Genomic DNA, 25,390 nt, shown 5'->3' with positions numbered 1-25,390 from the left:
TAGAATGCAGGAGAAAAAGATGATTTTCTTCATTGTAGGATGAATGTTTGTTAAGATAACAATTCATACTAATATATAATTATTTGAACAGCTAGATGCCAGGTAAATACAATTTTGTTTTCAGATTTCATGTTAAACATGACTTCTTTAAGTCTTGCAGGCTGGCGCCGAGCCCATTGAGTTCCAAACCACCTGTATGTTTCCTTCACAGTCCTTTTGACTTTTACTTTCAAGTCTAACCTGTTCAGAAATGGAGGCTATCTTACTCCAGCCCACAATCATTTCCCTTGGCTATCTGGCTGCAGAGTGGAGTCCTGACTCCTGTCTTTAGAATCTGTTTGCTAGTCCTATTTCGGGTACAGGCTGTCTTAGCTTGGGCTCCCCTAGGAGCCCCAAATTAGATCGTTGATAGCCTTCTAATAGCTATATCACTAGGGTGAATGGGACACCTTTCTAATAGCCACGCGGAGAAAGGTGGGACAAGGAAGTGAAGGATGCTACTAATGAATGCATTTGGATTGTGCTAAAATATGTAGCATAAAGTTTACCATCCAACCAGTTTCTTTGACATCTTGACAGGTACATTCACGTTATTGTGGAACTATCCTTGCCATCTTTTCTTTTCCAAGTAGAATTCTATACCCGTAAGCACTCCCTGCCCCCCAGGGCCTCATGCTTTCTATGATGCAAGTGCTGAACTTGAGCCACAGCCCTCTTTGCTTTTTGTTGTGTTTTGGTTTTTTTGAGACAGAGTCTTGCATTTTTGCCCAGGCTGGCCTCAAACTAATTCTTCCTAATTCTTCTGTTTCTGCCTCCTAAGTAGCTGGATTACAGGTATGAACCACCACTCTGGCTCTCATATATATATATATGAATATATATATGAGTGATTTACTTGTAAAACATAAGTATACCTTGAAGAATGAATGAGAGGCAGTTGGATGAAAGTCAACTGTGTTAACGAGAATACTACACTTCAAGGGACCAGGTAAGCAGCTGGATAAGGGGCCAATTGAATGTAAGTAGCCAGGACTCAAGGGTTCTTTTCTGTGTGTTTATTTGTTCCTTTATGTGCAGGTACTGAAGCTTGAACTCAAGGACTGATTGCTGCCCTTTAGCTTTTTCACTCAGCACTACTGTTCTACCACCACAGCCATAGCACCACTGCTGGATTTTTGCTGGTTAATTGGAGAAAAGAGTCTCTCAGGCTTTTCTGCTTGGGCTGCCTTTAAATGGCAAACCTCAGATCTCAGCTTCCTGAGTAGCTAGCATTACAGGTGTGAGCCACCAGTGTCCACCTGGCTCAGGGGATGGAGGTATTAATTAATAGTATGGTCTTAGTGAGTGGGAATTGAAACTGAGACTTGCTTCCTGTGACCATCTCCAAATAGGCAGGTTATATTATCAAGATTTTTTCCTTCCTTCCCTTTCCTTCCTTCATTCGTTCCTTCCTTCCTTCGCTCCTTCCTTCCTCCCTCCCTCCATCCCTCCCTCCCTCCCTCCTCCTTTCTTCCCTTCCTTCCTCCCTTCCTTCCATCTTTTCACCTGCCTTTCTTCCCTCTTCCCTCCCTCCCTCCTTGCCTTCTTCCTTTCTTCCCTCCCTCTCCCTTCCCTTCCTCTCCCTTCTCTCCTTTCTTTCTTCCCTCCTTTCCCCTTCTCTCCTTCCTTCTCTTCTTCCCTCCACCCTCCTTCCCTCCCACCCTCCCTTCCTTCCATCTTTTCTCTTGCCTTCCTTCCTTCTTCCTTCCCTCCCTCCCTCCCTCCCTCCCCATTCCCTCCTTCCTTTCTTCCCTCCCTCCCCCTTCCCTCCCTCCCTCCCTCCCTCCCCCTTCCCTCCTTTCTTTCTTCCTTCATTCCCCCTTCCCTCCCTCCTTCCTTCCCTTCCTCCCTCCACCCTCCTTCCCTACCTTCCTCATCCCTTCCTTTCTTCCTTTGGGACGGAATCTTGGTATGCAGCCCAGGGAGGCCTTGGATTCGCTATTGTGGTAAAGACTGACCTCCTATATGCTGGGATTACAGGCACAAGTCACCATACCCAGATGAAGATTTTTTTTTTCCTGAATCTACTGTTATACACAGCTTCTGAATTATTTTTCTTGTTCCCACTCTGTGCTTTCTACACTATTCTCTGTAGTGCTATCAAAATCATATTTTCTGAGATACAGGTTTGAACATGCTAATTTTTCCTTGAAATGCTTTTGGTATTGTCATTGGTCTATTGGATTAAATCCTAATCTATAGGATTCTGCCTCTTCTGTCTCACCAAACCTCTCTCCTCAAACACACTGTGACAGATCATACTCTTTTTGTTTTAGCCTTGCTAGGGATTGGAACTAGGGCTTTGGGCACACAAGGTGAAGATTGTACCACCAAGCTACATCCCCATCCCCAGACCAAATGCTTCATCACCTTGAACTTTCCCCAGGCTGTTCCCAAGGTCTCAGTGTTCTTTCTTCATTGGTAAAACCTGATGTCCTCACAGAGGCTTATCTCTCCTCTCTGAAGTTTCTCTTCTCGCTCCTCTACAGAACTAATCTCTCCCCTCCTGTTTACTGGTTGGATATTCATCCTGACATGAAGCTTCTGATGTTAAATTTTAATTATTTGTATATCTCTCTTTAGTTGTCAAGCTATTCCAATTCCCATTATTGCATACACTAAAAATGTGTTTTGCATTAATAAGGATTAAGTGTCAAACTCATAAAAAAGACAAAGACAAGCTAATGAACATCTTCAGGATTATGCTAGTCATTGTTGTGATAGGTTATCTGACTTATGAGTGATTTTTAAAGAGAAATAAGTAGTGCTTCAAAAATTGTTTTGATGTTATAGTGTAGGTCAATGTCAGATCTCACCACTAGAGAGAATCCTTGCGTAACTTACATCTAATAGGAAATTGAGGGTGTGTGTAGGTCTTAAATATTCTCAGAAGCTTGTGCCAACAACAATAGACTGTGTGAATAGACTGGAGCTGATGGCTACCACTTGCAAATGGCTGGAGCATTATAAGCATGTAGTAGCACACATACCAGATAACTGTTCATCTGCATGTACAGTTAATAGAAGGGATCTGTCTGTTTTCTAAAAAAAAATTTCTCTATAGTATCAGAGGGCTCCTTCAGGATCCTTTTTATCTTATGAAACTTATCTTATGAGATATTTATTTATTCATTCATTCATTTGATATCTGGGCTTTAAACTCTGGCCTTTGCACTAGCTAGAAATGTACTCTCAACTGCTAAGCCACGCTCCTATTCCTTTATTGCTTTAGTTATTCTTCAGGTAGGGGGCTGAAGATTTTGTTCCTACTGGCCTCATACTACTACCCTCCTACCTACAGCCTTCTATGAAACAGCGACAATAGGCTTGTGTCACCAGCCTAGTTATTGATTGGAATGGGGTCTTCCTGACTTTTTGGCCCTTGCTGGCCTTGATCTCCACCTCCAGTAGCTAGAATTACAGGCTTGAGCAATACTCCCAGCTCCTAAGGATGTTTTGAAATAAAAGTAAGATATTATATGCTGTTTAGGATAGTAGTTGTCACTTTAGTATTCAATAAATAAAAATAAAATGAACATAATTATAAGAATGGTAATAATCACAATAACAACTTTTGTAAGAACTGTTACTGACACAGGTAGTTAAACTTCATAAAGACTTCGTCTTCCTTCTGCCCCCTCTCCTTCCTCCCCCCTCCTACCCTCCCTCCCTCTCTTCTTTCTTTCTTTCCTTTGCTTTTCTTTTCTGTGCAAGTCTTGGGGTTTGAACTTGGGACTTGGGCACTGTCTGCTCAAGGCTAGTGCTCTAACACTTGAGCCACAGCTCCACTTCCAGCATTTTAGTGGTTAATTAGAGATAAGAATTGCATAGACTGGCTTTAAACTGTGATCCTCAGATCTTAGCTTCCTCAGTAGCTAGAATCACAGACATGAGATACTGCCACCTGGTACAAATTCTATTGGACACTAAAGGGGACAGCTAGATGTTTATAAACTATGGCATATTAACAAAATGATAGGCAGACATCTTCCCATTAGTTATTGTCAAAAGCTACTTTTTAGAGTGACTATGAGAAAGGTTTTGTTCTATCTTTTTTGTTTTTTCCTGATCAGAGAGTTCATGTATAGTGAATAACAAAAACATTTTGCATGCTGGGAAAAGGGCCCAAGTTGGAAGTAAATGTTCTTTAGTTTCCATATAGTTGACTAGAAGACAGAGCCAAACAATCCAATAATACATTATTTCTTCAAGACCCTAAAAAACCAACTTTAGCATTCTGAAATAATTCCCTCTCAAAAGTTCAGTTTAAAAAAAAAATAAATCATGGTCAGCCAGAAAAACAACCAATATTTTTCTTTGGAAATGAACCCATTTTATCAAGATTAGTAAATATTTTTCTTTTTAATTTATCACAGATGCAACCTGCAAGATTGTACTGAAAATAAAAAGTTCATTGTTTCATGGGGTAATGTATCCAGTCTTACCTCACTTAAATCTGGCTTGAACATGACAGTGATGTGGCTGCGTCTTGTTATGAAGTAACTTGGTGAGAATTCTTTCGAAGTCATACTGTTCTGCCTACTGAAGGACATGATGTGAGCTCTAGTGAACCCTGGCCTTGCTGGCAGACCCCACATGCCTATCTCTCGCTATGAATCATGGTCTGTAGCTTTCTTTGGCAAGTATTCCATGTTCCAGGTCTGTTCAACTTCATGGGATGTTCATGCAGCTTGGGCTTCAGTCTTACAGCTTCATGCATTGTTCTCTCAGGGACTTTTTTTTTTTTTTTTGCCTGTCCTGGGGCTTGGACTCAGGGCCTGAGCACTGTCCCTGGCTTCTTCCCGCTCAAGGCTAGCACTCTGCCACTTGAGCCACAGCGCCCCTTCTGGCCATTTTCTGTATATGTGGTGCTGGGGAATTGAACCCAGGGCCTCATGTATATGAGGCAAGCACTCTTGCCACTAGGCCATATCCCCAGCCCTCTCTCAGGGACATTTTTTGTTTCCAAGGACTTCAACTCTGCCTTACACTCTCTGGCCTTGCACACTTTCCTTTGAAACCCTGGTGGAAGCCTCTATTGCCTCTATTACCCTGTAACTGCATTCTGCATGTGTGCAAACCCAGAAACACATTGCCTGCAGCCATAGTGTCTGGGCCTCTTCAGGTCATAGTTCCAGAGGCCTCTAAGTGCCTGGATGGATGAATATAGGGAAAGAAAGTCTGCAGAAACACATTCTGGGGAAATATTTTCTTAGGTAGTCCTGGGTGACTTGGTGAATCTCTTCTAAAAGCAAAGTCTTTCTAAAGAAATTGCTTTTATACTTTTGAGCTTGTGAAGAGTGAGGTCTTGATTATTTCTGAGAAGCCATCAGGACATCTTTTCTATATCCAAGAGCAAAGTACTTGATTTATTTATTTATCTAGGTACTGGAACTGGGGCTTGAACTCTGGACTTGGGTGCTACTCTTTAGGCTTTTAGCTTAAGGCTGGCACTGTATCAGTTGAGTCATACCATCTCTCCCAACTTTTTGGTGGTTAATTGGAGATAAGAGTCACAGACTTTCCTGCCCTGGCTGGCTTTGAACCCCAATCCTTAGATCTCAGCCTCCTGAGTAGCTAAGATTACATGCATGAGCCACCAACTCTGGCTTCTTTTTGTCACAAATATTTTCATTAACTGCTTTCTCTTTGGTACCTATTTAATTATGCTCTCTTTCTTATCGAATTTCATTTTAAAAAGCTTTCTACTCTGTATTTTGCTTTTGACTGTCAGTCTAAATCTGGCTGAAAGTTTACTTCAGTGCCACTGTTTGAATGCTGTGTTATCTTCAAAATTCCTCTACCAGATTAACTAGTCTATCACCTTTAAAGTGAGATTTCCTTAAAATCTTAAGGCATGGACAAAATGTAAAGAAGTTCAGAATGTAACACGGATGACTCTAAGTCCATTTTCTAATAATCATCTTTTTTATCTGAAACTACAGTACTGTAACAGAGACTTTATTGGGTACTTCCTATCAGCATTCTGGTCTTTTGGGCTTCCACCAGAATCAGTCATCATTCCATGAATGACATTCTAGACTCTCTTCAACCCACTCCTCCAAACTTCTCCAGATTCCTCACTTTTTTTTGCCAGTCCTGGCCTTGAGCACTGTTCCCCTGCTTCTTTTTGCTCAAGGCTAGCACTCTATCGCTTGAGCCACAGCGCCACTTCTGGCTTTTTCTATATATGTGGTGCTGGGGAATCAAACACAGGGCTCCAAGTATGTGAGGCAAGCACTCTATCACCAGGCCATATTCCCAGCCTGATGTGGTTTCTTTTCTTTTCTTTTCTTTTTTTTTTTTTATGCCAGTCCAGGGCCTTGGACTCAGGGCCTGAGCACTGTTCCTGGCTTCTTTTTGCTCAACGCTAGCACTCTGTCACTTGAGCCACAGCGCCACTTCTGGCCATTTTCTATATATATGGTGCTGAAGAATCGAACCCAGAGCTTCATGTGTAGGAGGCGAGCACTCTTGCCACTAGGCCATATTCCCAGCCCGGCTCATGTGATTTCTTTTATGGCCAGAGATTTTGAGTACTTCTTCATGTGTCTATTGGCTATTCTCATTTCCTCTTCAGAGAAGTCTCTCTAAGTCTTTAGCTTACTTATAGAGGAGCAGTTGTTTCTTTGAGGATTTGTTTTTGAGGCAGCTTAATTTTTTGAGTTCTAAGTATAGTTTAGATATGAGGCCTTTGTCTGTTGTATGGCCAGTGAAGATTGTCTCCCACTCTGGGTTTTCTGTTTATCTTGCAAGCTATGTCCTTTACCATTCAGAAGTTCTGCAGTTCATGCAATTTGTCCAACCTTTCTTTGATTGGTTATAACCTATTTCTTTCAACAGACTATATACTTCCTGAAGTTTCCAACACTTTCTAAGAGCGCCACCAACTGGTGAATCAAGTCTTCCCACATATGAATGGTTGGTAACCATTTACTATCCTTAACCATATCCTAACCACAACAACCCTTGCATGTCAAAGTAAATCCTATATGGTTAGGGTGTATGATGCTTTTAATGTATTTGTCTATTCAGTTTTTGAAGATTTCTGCATCATTTTCATCAGGGATACAAGTCCAGTTTTCCCTTTTTTTTGTAGTGTCTTTGTTTTTGATATTAGGGTGGTACTAACTTCATAGGATGAGTTTTAAGGTATTCCTCTTCTGTCTAAAGATTTAAGAATGTTTCTTCAGTAGTGTGGACTTCTAATCAATTCCACTGGAGTTTTTTTAAATCTTGAAATATCTTTATTTTGCTGTCATCTATGGGAGAAGAATAAGCTGAATATAGTATTCTTTTTTTTTTTTTTTTTTTTTTTGGCCAGTCCTGGGCCTTGGACTCAGGGCCTGAGCACTGTCCCTGGCTTCTTCCTGCTCAAGGCTAGCACTCTGCCACTTGAGCCACAGCGCCGCTTCTGGCCGTTTTCTGTATATGTGGTGCTGGGGAATTGAACCTAGGGCCTCGTGTATCCGAGGCAGGCACTCTTGCCACTAGGCTACATCCCCAGCCCCTGAATATAATATTCTTAACTGGCATTTTATTTAACTTTGAATGCTTGGAATATATTATGCCACTATCTGTTAAGCCACTGTCTCTATTGTTTACATGTACAGCCAGTTGTTAAGCTTATAGAGACTTCCATGTAATTGAGGAAACACATTTATCTTGCTGTTTTAAAATTTTTTCCCTTATGCTGTTTTTTTCCTTTTTCTTTCTTTCTTTCTTTTTTTAAACTGTGGCCTATTTGTAGATCTCTTTGTGTTTATCCTCCCTTTGAGTTTGTTTGGTTTCCAGGATTTGTAGATTAAGGTTTATAAAGATAAAAATTTGGCCACTTAAATCTATTGTTTCTTTAAGCATTTTTTTCCTACTCCTTTTTTTCCTCTTTGTTCTCATTCTAGCACTATTATTACAGGCATATTTAAGAGATCCCACATTTCTTTGAGATTCTGTTTATCTTTACTCCTTTTGCTCTTAGCTATGATTTCATAACCTAAGCATGGCGTGCCATGGGAAGAGGCAAAATAAATGCTTTAGGACATTTCCCAGGCACAAACATGAGCTCTTGTCTGGGAGAATGATCCACCAGAAGACACCTCTGACAAGAATTGTTTAATAATTATGCATTCCTCTTGCCCTCTACCCCAAATTCTTCATCTATTTAGCCTTAAATAAATGGGGCAGAGAAAGGGAATAGCTCAGGCCCAATCCAGGATTATGAATCTATCCAGCATGTTAAGATAAATAGAAAAGATGCACTTTTATTTGAAGAAGGATTGTAGAAGTGACTGTCAAATATGTTTTTTTGAAGCAGGATTTAGGAAAATTTTACTCAATGCATGTCAAGCTCAGACTTAGTGATCCATCTTCCCAGTACTTCCCCCCCGCAAAAGGCAAGATATTGGTAAGATTATTTCCGAAGGAAGATAGAAGGGAAGCATTTCATACAATAAGTATGTTTTAAAATAAATACGAGTTGAAACCTAAAACAAAGCAAATTTAAAGTATGATTGTTAGCTTTGATACCAAACTCATTTCATCAGTTAATATGTGCCACAGAAGAGTTAGTTTTACAATAGTTTTACTTTTGAAGATTCTACAGTATCCCCCTTCCAATGTTGACCTCTACTGATGGCGATGAAGTCAGGTGGGAGGTGAAGAAGCCCGGGGGAGCCCTGGTGCGGGTGCTTGTGCTCCATCTTCACCATCTGGGGTCAGAACAAGAGGACACAGCGGATGCTGAAACACAAAACACTCAACTATTGAAGCAGCCACTTGTTTGTACAGATGCAAACCTTGTAAAAGAGTTACAACATGATTTTAAGAGAGAATTATCCACCCACCCCCATATCTTGTCTCTTTCTTTTTGCCACTGTTAACTAAAATCCTTTTTATTGATTTATATCAATATATGGAGGGGTGGGGATTGCACTGTAACGTTTTCACGCATGTCTTATCTCTATTTTCATTTTGATCCCTTCCCTTCTAGACACCAGAAAAATTCTTTGGGATAAAGTACAGCAGGAAACTAGTAATGGTGGGATCTGATTTTGCCAATGAGAAGCAGAAACAATGGGGTAAGAAAGGACCCTGAGTTGTTTCAGAGCCCCTTCACTGTGTCACATCTGCTCAGACAGTCTCTCAGATGGCCACTTACGCGTCTGCTGAAAATGAGGGACAGTTTTACAGCTCCACTCTATTTAATAATTGTAGGAAGTGGAGGTAAGGCTCAAGTGGAAGAGTGCAAGCTTTGCGCAACAAGTCAAGCAAAGGGAAGAGGTTCAAGCCCCAGTACCAAACACACACACACACACACTCACACCCCATAAATGGCTGCATGAGCACAATCACTATATGTTTTTTTAGTAACAACACTTGTGTTTCAATCTCACATTGCTATTATGCCCTTAATAACTATCAAGCCATATTCCATGGGGAATAATCTTTTACCCTGTATATTGGTGAGTTCCTCAGAAATGGGCCGTATTACAAATCTACCATCCTAATGCTTTTATATGGGAGGACTTTTGATCATTAGTTCATGTTCTTAACTTACTAATTTATTTAAACAGTAGTTAGCTAACCTTCCATGTTTGTGGAACTGAGGTTGCAGTTATAGTTAGAAATGTGATATTCAAGAACACATCTGACGAATAACTAAGCAGACAACCACAAAGTTTCATGTTACATGCTATCATAGAGAGGAGAGTAAAATGGGAGCCGAGGGGAAGGACATGCAGCCTGGGATTCTGGGAGCCTGGAGGCCTGGCTACACTATGATTTCTAAGAGTTAAGATGTGGAGTTTGGTTGGGGTGGGATTTGGAGCAAGATAAGGAGCTATAGCCGTGAAGGCTCATGGGAGCCTTAGAGAAGCCTTTGATGTACAGGGTTTGGGAGAAACTGAGGCATTGGGTGTAAAGGGTAACATGTTAAAATGTAGGAGTAATGTGAGAGATTCACATAGACAAAGGACTAATGAGAGCTGGAAGAATTTTCTCCATACTTTCTCCCTACTAGTGACTAATGAAGTTTTTCTTTTTGAATAGTACTGTGGTATAGGAATGGAATGGTTAGCTAGAGGGTTTTGTTTGTTTATTTTGTTGTTGTTGTCCTCGGTCAGTTGTAGGGCTTGAACTCTGGGCCTGGGCACTGGCCCTGAGCAATTCAGTTCAAGACTAGTGCTCTACCACTTTGAGCCACAGTACCACTTCTGTTTGTTTGGTTTTTTTGTGTGTGGTTAATTGGAGATAAGAGTCTCTTGGACTTTCTTGCCCAGGCTGGCTTTGAACCATGATCCTCAGATCTCAGCCTCCTGAGTAGCTAGGGTTACAGGCGTGAGCCTGGCTGTTGTTGGTTTTTTTAAGGGGACATATTTAAAGGTAAATTTCAAAATTTTATCCATCTATTTTGGATCCCCTTCTTAAAGGATCTACAACCCCAGTCTCAGAGCTGAATTACACAATTCAGTACTTCAGTGCAGGTAGCATCACAGAGTTGAAAATTGGCTAAAGATCAAACAACCTGACATCATTGTGTTTCAGATGCCTTGGATCTGATTCATTTTCAGTCTACTCAATGAATAGTTCTGACCCCAACTATTGTTTCATGTCAGTCACTCTCAGGTGAGATTTCACAGTAATATCATGTAGTTGCACTCAGGAAAGGCAAGATACTGTATCATCCTGAAGCCCAGGTGGTCTCCAGATGTAAATGTTCTCTCTGATACTGGCTTATAGGAAAATGTTTTGTAGTCAAAACTTTACAGTTACTACTGTAGACAAGCACAATCTGTTTCTTGCAAATGGATTTGTTTACTATTCACAATATATACATTTCATTCTCTCTGCTATGGGCTCCTAAACAGAGCACCAATATCTATACTGCCTTTTACCCAGATATTCTTAATATAGATCTGTAACTTCCCAAAGCCCAGCTCAGTGTGGCTTTCTCCCCAATGCTTTTCACCACTACAATCAGCAAGAAATAAAGTTCCCATATCTTGAATCTTGAGTTTGAGACTTTCCAGCCAGACATTTCATCTACCTCTTTGTTGTAGTTATGCATGTACATTGTGTTTTATATTCTAAACTATCAACAACTTGAACACAATAGTTGCATTCAGCCCTATTTAGCCAGTGTGTCCAGCAGAGAGTCCTGTTATTAGGTGCTTAGTGGGCATTTGCTGAATAGAAATATTTCTGAAATGCCAAATTATAAACAGTCAATTAAAAATATACCCCTAAGAGTAGAACAAATTATAGCTTATAAATAATTTTTCTGATTTCAAAACTGTTACTCTTTTTAAATTATAATTTAAGTGCCTACTCATATATACTAGAACTTGAGCAGTTAACACTGAAAGCTTTATTATAACATACTCATAGCATTTGTTCTTCATTAATCTTTTTAAAAACTCTGATTTGCATAGCAGTTTCTTAAGTGAGGTCAGGTATCTTCAATTTAAGCAAGACAAGTGATGCAGACCAAGTAATAGAACGAGAGAATAGGGGATTGAGAGCTTCACTCAGTGAACTCAGATCTCATTGGCTACTGTTCCCCAAACTGTTTCTCACAATTACCTATTTCCACACATTCTGAGAATTCTTATTTTTCATAAAATTTATGCGAAAGTCATATGCATGAAATCTCACAAAGATATATGGCATACATATACCTATCACACATAAATACTCACTAATTTCCATCTCGGAGCAATTCAAATGCCTTATTAATTCTTTCCAAAGGAAACTTATGGGTTATGAGTGGGTCTATGTTGATTTTTTTTTGTTTAGCTAGTCAGTTACCAGTTTAGAAATAGCATCTCTGGTTTTATACTCTATAAAAGAAAAGGACAGAAGTGATGTGACTTGAAAAATATCAAAATTCAACAAAGAATCCCATGAATTATTTATGTGTATCATTGGCAAAAGTACTCATGGTAGATACTAACTCATCCACCCTTTGGCCTTCTTCCTAAGCATCAACAGCAAGCCATTTATTGAACAGTGGAGCCCAGTTGGTGATTAGGAATATTGAGATCACTCAGTGTCCTAGGCGTTCTATACATGTGAACCTAGAGGACCATAGGAGCAGATCTAATACTGTCACTCAGAGCCATGTAGCCCAGCTCTGCTCCTTTGTCTTACTCTCCTGCTAGTTGGATTGGAGTTGCTACAGTCTCCTTGGAGTTGCTAGATCTGCTTTACAAACCTATCATTTCATCCTCAGAAATATATCTAACTTTGTATCAACTTTTTCAGGGTAGTAGAATAAAGTAGTTGTGCTAGATGCTATTGGTAGGTACCCTGTCCCCAGGCCATTTGCTATTTGATTATCAAGAAGAAGGCAAATGAAAGGACTGTTTCCTCATTTTATTTCATGTGTTTAATTGTTTTACATTCATGTTGGCACTAGGGTTTGAACTCAGGACTTATGACTCTTGCTTGGCTTTTTTTTGCACACTTGAGCCACACCTATTTCTAACTTTTTGCTGATTAATAAGAGTATTAAGGATTTGTTTGCTTGGGCTGGCACCAAACTAAGGTTCTCAGATCTCAGGCTCCTGATTAGCTGGGATAATAAGTATGAGGTACTGGCACTTGGCTTTTGTCACCATTTTTTATACCTTTGGGGACTGAATTTCAGAGAGGTTAAATATTTTTTATTGACTATGAATTTTTCCCCCATTGACTGTGTTTTATAATGTTTTGACATTTTGGGGCTCTGGTAGCAAAGGAAGGAATAGACCCTCTCAACTTTAGCTAATTCCTAGAGATAGCAGACAAGTTGCCTAGGATCATGCTTCTAGTTTACAAATCAAACAGCACCAGGTCCATACCAACCTGCTTCTGTTCAGTGACTGAAGTGGACAACAGAATACTATCTCTCTACACTCCACGGCCAGTTGCCAGATCACTAGGGACCAACCTGGTATCCGAGAAATGATGGAAATTATTCAATTAAATTCTGTTTGCTTACCTTGCGTTGCCTGTTTCTCCCTGAAACAAAACAAAACAAACCCCACAATTAAGGCTCTGGCCTTTCTACTTCTTTCCTTCTGCCTCCTGACTCACATACTTCACTTTGTAGGCCTCTCTTTTAGGGAACTCTAAGGTGCTCTTTTTCTTTCTTTTTCTTTTCCTTCCTTTTCCTCCTCTCTCCTCCCCCTCCAGACCTCTCCCTTACTCTCCCTCCCTCCCCCATTTCTTTTTATACTGGCAATGGCACTGTCTCTTAGCTTTTATATTTAGCATAGGTGCTATTCCTTAACTTTTCTGCTCAAGGTTGGTGTTCTACCATTTGAGCCACATCTCCACTTCCAGGATTCTGTGTGTGTGTGTGTGTGTGTGTGTGTGTGTGTGTGTGTGTGTGTGTGTGTGTGTGTGTGTGTTTACTTGGCATTAAGAATCTCACACATTTTCTGCCTTGGCTGGCTTCTAACTGCAATCCTCAGATCTCAGCTTCTTGAGTAGTTAGGATTACAAACATGAACCACTGGTGGTACCCAGCAAGATGCTCTTTAAAGGCCATTGTCTACGTGTCTGTTGTCATACCATTCTTTTTTTTGGCCAGTCCTGGGCCTTGGACTCAGGGCCTGAGCACTGTCCCTGGCTTCTTTTTGCTCAAGGATAGCACTCTGCCACTTGAGCCACAGCGCCACTTCTGGCCGTTTTCTGTATACATGGTGCTGGGGAATCGAACCCAGGGCTTCATGTATACGAGGCAAGCACTCTTGCCACTAGGCCATATCCCCAGCCCCTGTCATACCATTCTTGACTAAAGCAAATCCTGGTGATATCTTAAAACACTAATGTGTATATAAAAACTGGCACTGAGGAGTCTAGAGCTCAGAATTCTTTATAGCTGTTTAAAATTCTAGGCTACTCTGAGAGGTTGTGATGGTTAAAAAGAAAAAGTAGAGTTTTTGTTTTCAATAGAGGTATTTAGTACTTTTATCAGATCTCTATTTGCAAATATTTTATGTTGCTTAATAACTGTACTATTCGGTTTCCTGTTAGTGTTTCAAAATACCTGAAATAATTAACTGGTCAAAAAACTTTGTTTTAGCTTTCATTTCGGAATCCTCCAGTCAGCATGTTTATATATAGTGAGGAGGAAGGAGACATGGCAAAAAAGTGATGAAGAATGTTAGTAGACCTAAATCAGTTCCTTCAGTGTTACTGTGGCTTGGGTGTGGTTTGGCTGTGTCTCTCAAGGGATCATGTGTAAAAATTTAATCCGCAGTGTGGGGCATTGAGAGAGTAGCTACTTTATTTGTCTAGAGGTAGGCCTTTAGCCGGAGATTGGGATTGCATAAGGTCATGAGAGGTCCTCATGACTATATTCTGGTACCATCCATGTACCAGAGGATCAGCAGCCAAGGACAACGGCTGAGCCAACTCCTCCAAGCCCGTAAACCACACAGGTGGACCTGGGGGTGACCTGCAAATTCAGAGATTAAACTTCTATTAGGCATCCAAAGCGGATGGTCCTGCATTAACTAGAAAATACACACAGCCATTTGGTTTTATCTGTGATGGGAGAAACTCTTGACTTCATGGCTCCAGGTTGCACACTGCACAGTCTCTGAAAACACACAGCCATACGGTGTTCCCTTGGCCGTGTTAAATGCAGCTTCGAAGCCTGTGGGCACATCACAGCTCATGATGCAGACTTTCTCCAAGGGAGCAGCATCGTCAATTTTCCCCACTGTGATCTCATGAACCACCCTGTAGTCAGTGAATGTGCTAGTGCCGTAAAGATGATAAATCTTGTTCCTTTTCAGGTAAATCTGCTAGTGCCATCTAACATCAATCCATTTGGAGAGAGAACACTGTTCCACAGATATATAATATAGAGTGATGGAAAGAGAAAATAGTTTAGTTCTGAGTTAATACTGCCAAGGAAAGCAAAACAGGGTGAAAATATGTCAAAAGTAAAAGGAGACTAACTTTTCCTTCATGCATACGTTGCCTTTGGGGTGCAAACAGTAGTTACATTCTCTGCACTGAGGAAGCGGGAACATTAAGACTTTATCCCCTAGAAAAAAAGAACAAAGAAAGTAATTTCCAGCTGAGGCAGAGTTATAAAGAGTAATACCACATTTACAAGGTAAGGGAGTTATTTATAGTAGATGTTATTCATTTGTTGTAATAAAAATTATCACTATTATTGAAGTCAATTATCTAACTCTGGAATGAAAACAAATCAATTTAACATAAATAGACCTGCAAGGTACAGAAACAGTTTTGTTTCTGTCTCTAGAAATACGGAGGTTCAAAGGTTCAAAGCCAAGTTTAAGAGTGACATCAGTATTGGTGAAAATAAGACTGGTATGTTCTCAATGGAATTTTATGCCTCTATCAGAAAGAATGACATTGCCCCATTCGTAAGGAAATGGAAGGACTTGGAAAAAATTATACTAAGTGAAGTGAGCCAGACCCAAAGAAACATGGACTCTATGGTCTCCCTCATAGGTAATAATTAGTACAGGTTTAGGCTAGTCACAGCAGAGGACCACAAGAGCCTAATAGCTATGCCCTTATGAACACATAAGGTGATGCTAAGTGAAATGAACTCCATGTTATAGAAACGATTGTTATATGTCTACAAAAGCAATGCTTGCAAAACTGTAAACCAACTGAACAACTCATGGGGGGAGAGGGAAAGGGGGAGGGGGAGGGGGGAATGAGGGAGGAGGTAACAAACAGTGCAACAAATGTACCTAAGGCCTAATGTATGAAACTGTAACCTCTCTGTACATCACTTTGACAACAAATAAGAAAAAAAAAGACTAGTATGTTTTTGTCAGTGTTCTATTCCAGGAGAAAGGCAGAGCTTGCACTCAGTGTATGGTTAATACTTGTTGAAAGAATATTTTTACTCTATTGTTACGCTAGAGTTAATACTCACTGCTAGATAATATATTATTGAACAAAAGTCTAAACTTTGAGGTAAAATGACTTACTACCTCTATGCTAGCTTTGCTATTAAGTAGCTAAGATAAACTGAACAAGACAGTTAAACTTTGCCAAAGGCAAAGCTTCTATTTCCTCATATATACAGTGAGCATAAAGTATCTATGACCCAAGTTTACTACAAAGGGTTTGAAACATGAATGTGTGCAATATGGAAAAAAGTAAATACTAAGTTCTGAAAGAAATTATATTAGATGATGCTGACTCCAGGCAACTTAAAAGATTATCAAGTGCGTGTACATGAGTATGTGTAAAGAACTCTTAACCACACATATTTTAAATGGACCAGTAAAACACATTGCATGTATTTACAATTCTTAGCTAATTTTTTTTCGGTGCTAGGGATGGAGCCTCATGCGTACTGGTCCAATACTCTACTACTAAGCTGCATCCCCAGGCTAGGACTCTGGGTCTTAGTAGGCCTACTTCTCACGCTATATCTGGTGTTTGAATACACTGTCATACTCTTGTTACTATATAATATGTTACTATCTTGCCTGTTCACTTACTTGGCTTCACACTGGTTACTCCTTCTCCAATACTCTCTACAATTCCAGCTCCCTCAGGGCCCAAAATGACAGGAAATGGCACTTTGTTTTTCCCTTCTAGGATGTGCATCTCGGTACCACAGATTCTAGAGGCTATAATCTTGAAAGGTGATTAGACGATTGGAAGTAAAACGTCTTGTCATAAAATTATTGAGTCTTACAAATTAGTTGCCTTATGTCCAAGTGTAGAAGCAGACTATATTCTTTATAGTTGGGCCTATACCTTTGAGGTACTGTTGATTGAATCTATACATAATGCAACTATTTTAGAAAAAAGGACCATAGTAATTAATTTGTCTTTGCCTTTTTAGTTTTCCCTAGATCTTTTTTAGCATCACAAAAATCTCTAAATTATTTTCTGGATCTTTTCCAAGAAGAATATAAATTCTTTGGGATAGGACAAACAGACAACCTAAATTTTAGGGTCTGTTTTTATATATGTATTCAAGTGGAAGGAAGCCCTGGGTTATGATATATTTGTGGTTCTTTTTAAAAAATTTTTATTGTCAGACTGATATACAGAGCTGTTACAGTGTCATATGTTAGGCATTGGATACATTTCTTGAACTGTTTGTTACCTCCTTCCTCATTCCTCCATGTTTGTGGTTCTTTCCCTGCATTTCACGCTGTCTGCCAGTACAAAAGGCTGAAACTCTAAAGACTCTTCACATTAAGTTCCCTGACCTGATTTGGTATGCTAGTTCATATCTCATAGCCCCAAAGAAAAGTGGATGGGTTAATTATTTTTAAATCTACTAAAAGTCAACAAATTATTAAAATGATTATAATAAAATACCTTAAAGATGTTCACAAAAAAAATTGTCACAATTGTAGCAAAAAGGATGGCTAAATACAGAATTTTAGCATTTGGTTGAAGTTAAGTTGAAGTTAAGTTTTTAACTTAAAATAGACTATTCCAACTCCAAGATATTTTATGTAAGTTCCAACCTCTCTCTCTCTCTCTCTCTCTCTCTCTCTCTCTCTCTCTCTCACACACACACACACACACACGTACGTAGAAGTTACACAAAAGAAATCAATACAGGGCTGGGAATATGGCAGAGTGGCAAGAGTCCTCGCCTCGTGAACATGAAGCCCTGGGTTCTATTCCTCAGCACAACATATATAGAAAATGGCCAGAAGTGGTCCTGTGGCTCAATTGGCAGAATGCTAGCCTTGAGCAAAAAGAAGCTAGGGACAGTGCTCAGGCCCTGAGTTCAAGGCTCAGGACTGGCCAAAAAACCCCCACAAATAAATAAAAATTTTAAAAAGAAATCAATACAAAAATTAAACAAAATACAAGGAATATAGTAAAAGATGAAAAGATATAGTAAAGAACATGACTAACTGAAACAACTAACAAAATACCAACAGTAAATCTTTCCCTGTCAATCATCTATGAATATAAATGGCTTAGACTCCTCAGTCAAAAGATAAAGGGCCTGTATGGGGTTGTTTTCAGTATATGTGCTCCTGAAGTGAATACAGTTTGGGTTATTTCTAAGGAACTAAATCAAGCTCAGTGGCTCAGCTACTTGGGAAGCCGAGATCAAAGTTTGAGACAAAATTTATTTATGAATTAGTTATTTTAAAATAATTTCTCCTTACTGCTATTCCTCTCTTTGACGAATCATTGTCTTCAGGCTTTAAAAAGTATTTTCCATACCATTGTCTTAGTTCTTTGAACATGTTTCTACTAGCCAATTTGAAGTCTTTGCTAAGTCCAACCTCTGGGATAGCTCAATGATAATGTTTTCCCTCACAAAGATAAGTTTCAAACACCTGCTCTTTTTTTCAGTATGATGGTCAACTATCCTGTTTCTTTGTTCCTATAATTTGTTGTTGAAAATTGAATAATTAATATAATACCTATAGATTTGGATTAGTTTTCCTTTCCTATTCCCCTTGTTAATGGCTTGTGGATTTTGCTCTTTCTGCTTATTTGGTTACTGACTTAATCTAGAACTGTTTCCCCTATTCCCATTCTATGGTTTTGATTTTTTTTCCATTTAAGTTTATTTTTGTTTGTTTGTTTTTGTTTTTTCCTGGGCTTGAACTCAGGGCCTGAGCATTGTCCCTGGCTTCTTTTTTTTTTTTTTTTTTTTGGCCAGTTCTGAGCCTTGGACTCAGGGCCTGAGCACTGTCCCTGGCTTCTTCCCGCTCAAGGCTAGCACTCTACCACTTGAGCCACAGCGCCGCTTCTGGCCGTTTTCTGTATATGTGGTGCTGGGGAATCGAACCTAGGGCCTCGTGTATCCGAGGCAGGCACTCTTGCCACTAGGCTATATCCCCAGCCCCCTGGCTTCTTTTTGCTCAAGGCTAGCACTCTGCCACTTGAGCCACAGCGCCACTTCTGGCTTTTTCTATATATGTGGTGCTGAGGACTCGAACCCAGGGCTTCATGTATACGAGGCAAGCACTCTACCACTAGGCCATATTCCCAGCCCTTTAAATTTATTTTAAAGCATGGATTCTGAGACATTTCCCTGGGTCAACATAACTAATGTTTGGCCAGGACTTGATCAAAGGTTGTGCTCAAACCTTGTTTAAACTGATGGCTCTGTTCATATGTGGGGGAAGGAAGACTTTCTAGGTTCCCCCATGTTTAGACAGTAGCTAACAGCTCTCAACTGCCTATTGCATGCACATAGCCTTTTGATTCTCAGAGATGCATGTGGTGTAGCAAGACCTTTTTTTTTTTTTTTTTGCTAGTCCTGGGCTTGAACTCAGGGCCCAAGTGTTGTGTCTTGTGTCAGGGCTTTTTTTTTTTTACTATTTATTTATTGTCAAAATGATGTACACAGGTGTTACATTTTCATATGTAAGGCAGTGAGGACATTTCTTTTTTTTTTTTTTTTTGGCCAGTCCTGGGCCTTGGACTCAGGGCCTGAGCACGGTCCCTGGCTTCTTCCTGCTCAAGGCTAGCACTCTGCCACTTGAGCCACAGCGCCACTTCTGGCCATTTTCTGTATATGTGGTGCTGGGGAATCGAACCTAGGGCCTCGTGTATCCAAGGAAGGCACTCTTGCCACTAGGCTATATCCCCAGCCCTGTGAGGACATTTCTTATCAAACTTGTTACCTCCTTTTTTTTCCCCCCAAGGGTAGCACTCTACCACTTGAGTCATGGCTGTACTTCTAGCTTTTCATTTTTTATTTTTTTGTAATTTATTGGCTAAGAGTCTCACAGGCTTTTCTGCCTATGCTGGTTTTAAACCGTGACCCTCAAATCTCAGTCTTCCGAGTAGTTGGGATTACAGGTGTGAGCCACTGGCACCTGGTAAGATCTTTTTTAATAGTATGTTGCCTGATTCTCTAGGCTAACTTGTTCCTTGTAGGTTAGTAGAACTGCTAATCTTAATTGCTTGTCACTAAGATCTCTGATGTAGTTTGGGTAAGGTTTGTCCCCTGAAGCTTATGTGCTGGAATCATGGTACCTGATAGAATGGTGGTGAGAAGGGTAGGCCTTTAAGATATATGGTCTAAAGGGAGATGATCAGATCATCATTATAGTGCCTTCATGAGTGCGTCAATGCCTTTCTCAAAAGATTGGAGTAGGCCTCACAGGAATGAGTTAAATCTGGTTGGACTAGTTTAGCTACCAATACAGCTTATCTTTCCACTTCTCTGACATTTTTATCACAAGATGATTTCCTCACCAGAAGATGGTCAAATATCAGCATTATGCTTTTATACTTCTGAAACTGTGAGTCAAATAAATGTCATTTCTTTATAAAATACCCTACTAGTTGAGTGCTGGTGGCTCATGCTTATAATCCTAGCTACTCAAGGGACCGAGAGCTGAGGATCACAATTCAAAGCCAACCTAGGCAGGAAAGTCCCTGAGATTCTTATCCACAATTAACCACCAGAAAATTGGAAGTTGTGCTGTGATTCCCTCCTGTGTCAGAACATTCTGGAAGAAATGATAAGCATCTGGGATACAAAGAGAGGTAAGGGTGCTGAGTTTGTGCTTTTTATTAGGATCCCACTTCCTACTCCCACAATAACCACCTTCATCCACTCATGAGGGTCATGGTCCCATGTCCTCATCTCCTCTTAAAGGTCTCACCTCTCATTACACTAGTAATTAAATTTCAACATGAATGTTGGAAGGTACAATCAAGCCATATCAATTACTATCCAGATAACTTCATAGCTGCAAAATAGTGAGGCTTATTGATGAACAGTTTCCGTACTGGTTTTCAAATGTTTAAAAACAACATTGTATTTGAAATATTACCAATACTTCATAGCTTATGTTTGTAATATTGAACAACATGTAATGGTTTCATGATTACATATGTCAACATAAATGGTCAAAATCACAGGAAGTCTTAATTATCTTTTTTTTTTTTTTTTTTTTTGGCCAGTCCTGGGCCTTGGACTCAGGGCCTGAGCACTGTCCCTGGCTTCTTCCCGCTCAAGGCTAGCACTCTGCCACTTGAGCCACAGCGCCGCTTCTGGCCATTTTCTGTATATGTGGTGCTGAGGAATCGAACCTAGGGCCTCCTGTATCCGAGGCAGGCACTCTTGCCACTAGGCTATATCCCCAAGCCCTTAATTATCTTTAATGTAAAATTCTATTCACCCTTAAAATGAAAAAATCATTGTAAGCATACATTGCATCTATCTCTACTAAAAGATTCATTTACATTTACCTTAATTCGAACCTCACCAGCCTTTGGTGGATCAACTTCAATCTCTTCAATGGAGAGAGGGGCATTTGTTGTCCAGGCAACAGCTGCCCGACATCTAATAATCTACATGCACATAAATATAAAATGATAAGGTGAGCTTATTGCTATTAAATGAAAATCAGATGAGTTACAAAGTGAAATTATATCTACTATGCCGACTGGTTATTTTACTTCTATCACATGAAGATGTAGATAATCTAGTTCACTCACTAGAAAAAAAAGCATGTTTAATTTCATATATGTCTGCATACTACAAAATATTATTATGGGATACCAGTGATGCATATGTTACATATAGCCTTTGTAATTTTTTTTTTTTTTTTGGCCAGTCCTGGGCCTTGGACTCAGGGCCTGAGCACTGTCCCTGGCTTCTTCCCGCTCAAGGCTAGCACTCTGCCACTTGAGCCACAGCGCCGCTTCTGGCCGTTTTCTGTATATGTGGTGCTGGAGAATCGAACCTAGGGCCTCGTGTGTCCAAGGCAGGCACTCTTGCCACTAGGCTATATCCCCAGCCCTGTAATTTTTTTTTTAAAGAACAAGGCATCTGGTTCTCTTAGGGGAGTTCTCCTCTGTACTTAAAATGTCACAAGATATTATTGGCCAACTGATCTTATTATTCAATGGGTAAAGAGACTAAGTTTTGAAAAGAATTACAGATGAATTTTAGTCAGAGCTCAGATAAGATTTCTGGCTTCACAGACCCAAAGAAACATGGACTCTATGGTCTCCCTTATTGGGAATAATTAGTACAGGTTTAGGCAAGTCACAGCAGAGCATCACAAGGCCCAATAGCTATACCCTTATGAACACATAAGATGATGCTAAGTAAAATGAACTCCATGTTATGGAGACAATTGTTATATCACAGTTGTAACTACTTTCAACGTCCCATGTGTATCTGTAGCTTCTATTATTGATGATGTTCTTGTATCCCCTTCCTGTGGTTGTACCTACACTATCTCTGTAATCTTATCTGAGTATATTGGAAACCGTGTATACTGGTATTAGAACTAGGAAATTGAAAGGGAATATCAAAATTGAGAGACACAGGGTAAAAAAAGACAAACAACTACAAAAGCAATACTTGCAAAACTGTTTGGTGTAAGTGAACTGAACACCTGGGGGGGGGGATGGAAAGGGGGAGGAGGGAGGGGGTAGGAGGGACAGGGTAACAAACAGTACAAGAAATGTATCCAATGCCTAACATATGAAACTATAACCTCTCTGTACATCAGTTTGATAATAAAATTTTGAAAAAAAAAGATTTCTGGCTTCAAAACCTTTGATTTTTGAAAGTAGAATTTTGAAGAGAAATTATGAAAAGAGAAAAAAACTTGGAAAAAAGGGTAAAGACTGATGAAGGACAGCCAAGTAGAATTACCTGACTCTAACTATTTAGAGAACACCAAGTGATACATTCCCTAAGTGGAAGCATTTAGGGGAGTAAAGAAAAATATTTTTCACCTCAAAGTTTTTAGAAATATTTTTGCTTGTTTGTTTGTTTTTGCCAGCCCTGAGTCTTAAACTCAGGGCCTCAGCACTGTCCCTGGCTTCTTTTTGCTCAAGGCTAGCACTCTACCACTTGAGCCACAGCACCCCTTCTGGCTTTTTCTATACATGTGATGCTGAGGAATTGAACTCAGGGCTTCATGTATATATGAGGCAAGCACTCTACCACTAGGCCATATTCCCAGCCCCCTTTAAAAATAGTTTTGATTCCACTTAAAGACAATTTATGCTTTATAAGTGGGTTTATGTTGTTGAGTTTTCCCACAAGTAATCAATCAACAATATGATAATTTTTGAAAGGAAGAAAAATCTAGAGCCACTAAAAAAATCAAATGTACATTATATATTAAGCTGGCAAGCCATTAGTGAGAGATATAAAAGTGATTCTATTTTTAATCCTATTTCATGTTTAATGTTTGTAACATCTTTCAAGTTCCCACCCATCCCTATTCGGCATGTTGTCCATCTGACCAAGCATACAATGACCCTTGTGCAATCTCTCGCTAATGTCTCTGGGTAGTTCTCACTATGTGTCTCCGCCTGCCTTTACCTTGACCTACTTCTAAAGTGGAATAAAGGTTGGAGCCTCTCTTTGATTTTGTAAACCACTTTCTGGGCCTGATTGAGAGCATGCCTATTCTCTCTAGAAAGCTTCATGGTACCCTCTTGGTACACGTGTGGTGCCATCAGTCCACATTTAAACCAATTTGGGGTGAAAAGTGCCTCCCATCACTGAAGGTGGACAATGACCACTGCTGCTTGCAAGTGGTATGTTTCAGGAGTAATTACTACCACCAGGGAGCTTTTCTTGTTTAGAGTGCTAACCGGCACTGCTGCTAGCTGGTAAACTTGTACTTTGAACTGGTGCCTTCTGTGGTGCTTACATGGCCTTCCTACAGGATCCCTTGTATTTTGAACCTCACTGTTTATGGCTGCCTATACTGAGTCCTAGGAAGCTTCTGTTACAGATTCTAGCATCAAGACGTATAATTCAAAATCCAACTCACACCGCTAGGTGTGGACCAACACACACAAGCCTGAGCAACTTTATGGACAAATGACTCAAATTCTGTGACTATTGATTGTCTGACTGACCCAGGTCAGTCATTCTGTCCCATTCTGTCGTAAACTCAGAAGAAAGACTGATCTTTTGTTCATTGTACATACCTACTGCACAGTCAATTGTGTGGAGGAAGAACAGAATGATGGGTTCTATACTCGCAAAAATATAACTCAGTAGGACCCTACGAAACTCAGTGCCACCGAGACTACTGTCACCAATAAAAGTCCTGTTTCTCAAGAATAAATGGAAAAAATGTTCATGGCAATCCTTGGCCAAGCTAAGAAATTAATTAAGCCTAACCTTACCCACAAGGTTCTTAAAGCTTGTAAAGCAACCATTGCCAAAGGGAAGGCTAAACCCCAGTGATACTGATTTGAGACTCTGGAGAAAGAACACACATATAAAGAATGTAAAGAAGGCACTCTTCTTAAGTCCATCCAATAACTCCAAAAAATAAAATAGCCATTTGTCTCTTGGAAATCAAAAGTTTGCTTAAAACATTATCCCTAAGCAAAATGAAAGAGAATCAAATAGATTTTGGACTTCTGTAAAATAGGCTGGTTTCTAAATTATCTTTGACATCTGCTGAATTGTACTAGTTTGCAAACTTTAACACTAGGATTCAAATCAGAATTAACCTTAACTCTAATTAGAGTTAGCCTTAGCTGTGGAGCTATTGCCTTGATTAAATCCTTACCCAGAACAGAAATAACTCACAATGGGCTTGAATACTTCGAAGTAACACATGTAATGAGCTAAAGTTAATTTAAGTGTTGGCACTTAAAACTGACTTGGCTACAAAACTCCTTTCCCTACTTTTACCCTTAGTTAAAATTGTTAATATAATACAACATAAATGAAAGCAACTGCTTCAAAGCTTGTAACCCACTCTATAAAAACTTTAAAAAAGGGATAATCATCTTCATTATTTTTCCTTAGTGGTCCACTTTTGACCTGGAAATAATGCATGGCAAAGTGATGGTGAAATACCATAATCTATTCCGTATTGTGACTTGTGACATAATAGATTGTTATTTGGTGTCTGCCTCTGGTTCCTGACATAGAGCCCCTGAAACTCCTGCATGGTAGGAGTTTAGTACTCCTAATTCCCTAAGAAGTTCCTGAGTGTCAGGAGCATTTTCTTTTTGTTGTTGTTCTAGTAAGATTCTGAGGAAGGGTCCTGGGTAGTTGCAGGATGAGGTTTGGTCACCATAACAAGCCATGACTCGCAGCTTGAAACTCTGAGCCTCACCTCCTATTCTCCAGGTTGTAGAAAGAGGCTGGAGATTCCACCGTGACCCATTACACCTGTGTTGTGAAGCTTTCTGGAGACTTTTGAGGTTGGTAAACACACTGGGAATATGGAGTCCTTCAGCTCAGCAAGGACAGACATTTCCCACCCCCCTTAGGAAGGCTCCCCATCTAGACCTTTCTCCAGATCCCTTTCATCTAATGTTCCTTTGTGTTAATTTTCCTTTCCTGTTATTTATTTGTGCATATTCACTGTACCAAGGGCTTTCAGTGTGGTTTTTCAGACATGCACATACTATGTTT

At 39.9% G+C, this 25,390-nt stretch overlaps 1 pseudogene; it reads right to left on the bottom strand.

Annotated features, from left to right (window-relative positions):
* Positions 1 to 8,609: 8,609 nt before the first annotated feature.
* LOC125341491 lies at positions 8,610 to 24,174 on the bottom strand (annotated as a pseudogene).
* Between the last annotated feature and the right edge of the window lie 1,216 nt (positions 24,175 to 25,390).

The sequence above is a fragment of the Perognathus longimembris genome, chromosome 24 (assembly GCF_023159225.1).
Source record: "Perognathus longimembris pacificus isolate PPM17 chromosome 24, ASM2315922v1, whole genome shotgun sequence".
Classification (NCBI taxonomy): domain Eukaryota; kingdom Metazoa; phylum Chordata; class Mammalia; order Rodentia; family Heteromyidae; genus Perognathus; species Perognathus longimembris.
This window is presented reverse-complemented; position numbering and strand designations above follow the sequence as displayed.